Raw genomic sequence first — 4073 nt, forward strand, 5'->3', positions numbered from 1 at the left:
ACAATAGGAAAGGGAAAGCGATGGATGTGACCATGCCTTTGAGGAAGAATCCAATGAAGTTAGTTCTTGGCACTGTGCTAGGCACTTTGGAGGAACAGGAAGGTCAGAGGGGCTGCCCAGAGGGACCATCGGCTCCGTCAGAGGGAAAGAAGATGACACAAAGGGAACAACTAAGTGCTAACCTGACTAGCACAATCTCGAGAAATGTTAGTAAAGCACAGGATGAGCTGGGCCCTGAAGGATGTGCCATATTAAAACATCAAGCACACAGGAAGGAAACTTGTGGCATCAGGGCAGAGAGGGACACACCTCTTGAGGGATGGGAGAAAGCAATCCTGACACCATCCGAGGATACTGGAGACCAATGACGATTCATGGTTACTGGGAAAAGGTGGAGCTGAGCGTGGAAGACTCTGGAAACTACCCATGAGGCATGAAAAGGTTTGGGGTCAACCCACATGTGCTGATGTAGAACAATCTTCAAGAGGTAGGAGTGAATGAAGAGCACAAAATACAAAACGTTGACTGGACACCACATACCACTTCTTTAACAAGGAAAGGGGCCTGTATGTTTGCACGTACAGAGGAATTTCTGAAAAACCCCAAGCAAACTATTAATCATGGCTGCTTCAGAGGAGCAGTGCCAGGAGTATGGGGTGGGAGCAGGAGACTTATTTTTTTTACCTATTTGAAGGCAAGGGGTGGAGGCAGAGAAAGGGAAGGAAGAGGTTGGGGGCAAGACGCCAGCAAAGGAGTTTGGGCTTGAAGCAGTAGGCTGGTAACCTTCCCTCTCCACTTCATCACAAATGTTGAAGATCGGTAAGTCGAGTAGCAGGTTAGATCAGAAAGCTCTAGAAATGGATGAAAGAAATGTGATGAGAGAGGCATGAAAGAGCAAATTTGGGTTAAGTGAGTAGAAGGATTGAAAAGAAACAAGTTCTCTTATTTTAATATAGAAGAAAAGACCACTGTCTTACATTAGTGGTCACGCACAGAAACTGCAATTTATCAAAAACAACAAAAAAAGGGGGAAACAGTAATATTGAAATCATTACCAAAAGAAATTTTATTTTTGCTGCTTTTTCAGTTTTGTAGGCCACATTATTTAGAGTTTGACAGAAGGAAAATGAAGAGTATAGAAGTAACGTCTACAGGGCAGATCTTCCCTCTTAGAAGGAAATGTATACACATACGAGTTATCATTCAGGAGTTGAAGCAGGAATTACCATTCTCAAACACAACCCTCCAACCACCTGAACAATCCTGGAAGGATCCATTTGATGACAACACGTAGAATGATTCAGCAGACCACCAAGTGCAGCTCTGTCTTGTCAATCCCACGGCAAATGCTAACATGCTCTCGGGTTTCGGTCAAGCTGAACTTCGCTGGGGCATGCTGGTCTCAGCAAAGACATCGCAACAAGGATCTTATCGTGTACCCACACATGAGCATTCAAGAAGGCAAACCCTCAATGGTTTACAGTATTTGGCCCAGTGTTCTAAAGACTGCCACATCCAAGGCAAATCAGGAGGTATAGAATAGGGTGACGGGGCTATTGCTGTGGCTTTACAGGAGATGACCCAACCCATGGCTGAGCCCTGGGACTTCCTGTCTGGGTGCCAGTGATTATCTTCAAAGCTGGAGGCCAGCTGAGGGGAAAAGTGGTCTGTTGGGCCACTTGATTAAGTGTTAATTGGAGAATTTTCCACTGAGCATACATTTTGCAGTGAAGCTAAGGAAGGAGGAAAAAAAACAATGTCATTCTTGCAAATAGTCTATGGGGAAACGCCTGTTATATGAAGAAGCCCACTGCCCACAGGCCCACCAAAATGGACAAAGCGTTAGTCTACAAATGTGCAAGGAGTGGGCTCCTAATCCATTCCAGATGGTGGCGTTCTTCCCCTGCCGCTGTGAGAGAGCTGCCTGCATATGACAGTCCTGCTATCTATTAAGACTTCAGAAGCTTCCAGGAGCAACAGTTGGCCCTAATGAGGATTTGAGCAAGTTAAGCAGATATCTGTTCTCTTTTATTCCCGGATCTTGATCCTTATAGTCAGAAGGGTGCTTTATTGGCCATGTTTCTGTGGAGCCAGTGGGGGTGGGATGGTCTAGAGCAGGGGCAGCCAATGGTAGCCCACAGCGCCCACCACCTATCTGCATAAATACACTTTCACTGGGAACACAGACACTGCCGTTCATTTACATGCTGTCCATGGCTGCTTTCACAATACAATGACCAAGTTGAACTGTGACAGGACCATATGGCCTGCCAAGATTAAAATAGTTTTTATTAGTCCCTTTCCAGAAAAAGTCTGCCGACCTCTGGCTTAGAGGCTCGTAGCAGGGCTGGTACGTTCCTACTTCATCAAATCCCACCCTACCCGTCACAACTTCTACCTCAACTTTCATAGAATGGAGGTGGCACTCCATCTGGGGAACAAAAGAATCCAGGAACAGCATATTGGGAAAAAGTCTAAACTGTGCTGTCGTCACTTAGAAGAAGTTGGCTGGTTCCCTCTGACCCGTCCACCACATGGTCAGGACTGTACTTGGCTGTTGGAGACCAGCTCAAACCCCGTGGTTTGATGTAAAATGAGAATACAGCACAGGTGCTCTAGGCTTTTGGTGCTATAAATGTGGGGGTCCCTAGGGGGACTGACTCACATGGCCAGGCTTACACGAACAGATACTGTAGAGTTATGGGGTGCCCTCACTGCAATGAGAAAGACAAAGAAATGAGCTCTTATTTTATTTTACTCATGCAGAATTGGTGGGGTCAGATTCACCAGTGGACAAGGATGGTTGTACCTGGCTGGGAGGCTGAAGAGAGTCAGTCATTTGAAATGAGAAGTTTGGAGAACAAGCCACTGTTCTGGCCAGCACCAAAGAACTTTCACGGGCCATGAGCTGACTTGGTCTTGGCTTGGGCTCAGCCTGGAACACTGGGTTTGTCTGGCCCAGCAAGGAATTTTTCCCAGAACTAAAGAGTGTAACCACCTCACGGGAAGGGACACAGAAACCAGGAAGAGGTTCCACTGGGCCCTGTTCCATTCTGCCGCCACTGACATGACTTCTCCGATCTTTGAGTATTGAAAAGGAGCCTCCATTACTGTGACTTCACAGGGTGAGCACACTGAGATCTGGCAACTTTAGGTTTTATTCCTTCAGCAAGATATAAATCTCCTAATTAATCATCAATCAAATCATCAAAGCCTAACAGAGAGGTGGGTTTAGTTTACACTCTCATAAAAGGAGCTCAACTTTTCCAAAGTCAATTTTGAGATCAGTCCTAGGTTCTGAAGCATCTTTCTCCTGCACTAATAGCTACAGATGAGGGCGCCTGGGTGGCTCAGGTGGCTAAGCAACCGTCTTTGGCTTGGGTCATGATCCCAGGACCCTTGGATCAGCCCCATCTGCCTGCCCGGCTCAGAGTCTGCTTCTCTCCTGCCTCTGCCCCTTCCCCGTTGTCTTTCTCTCTCACTTGCTCTCTCTCAAATAAATTAATTAAACTCTTTAAAATAAAATAAAAAAAACTACGGATGAACACTTGATTCCTACCAAATCAAAATAGGAGCAAAGAGTAACATAAAATTTACAAAGCTTTTATTTATTTATTTATTTTAAGATTTTTTTTATTTATTTGGCGGTGAGAGAAACACAAGCAGGGGGAGTGGAGAGGGAGAAGCAGGCTTCCCGCTGAGCAGGCTCTGGGGCTTGATCCCAGAACTCTGGGATCATGACCTGAGCCAAAGAACTTAATGACTGAGCCACCCAGGTGCCCCCAAAGCTTTTACTTTCTTGTTAATAAAAAGTGTGCTTAATATTTAAAATGATCACATAATACAGTAGAGTTTTTTCCTGAACTGGTGAAGCTGATCCACTGGACAGGTGTGTATATAGTGGTGCTGTTAAAAGCCTTCAATAAATTACTGACCTTAGAACCGAAGCTACAAAACCCTATGTCAGAAAATACCTTCTGCTTTCTGTCTTACATTTAATTTCATTGGACACAGAAGATTCAAAAGAATGTCTTTCTTCTTAATGAGCAGAAAACTGTAAAACTTTTCAGAGA

The sequence above is a fragment of the Ursus maritimus genome, unplaced genomic scaffold (assembly GCF_017311325.1).
Source record: "Ursus maritimus isolate PB19 unplaced genomic scaffold, ASM1731132v1 scaffold_18, whole genome shotgun sequence".
In the NCBI taxonomy this organism is placed as follows: Eukaryota; Metazoa; Chordata; class Mammalia; order Carnivora; family Ursidae; genus Ursus; species Ursus maritimus.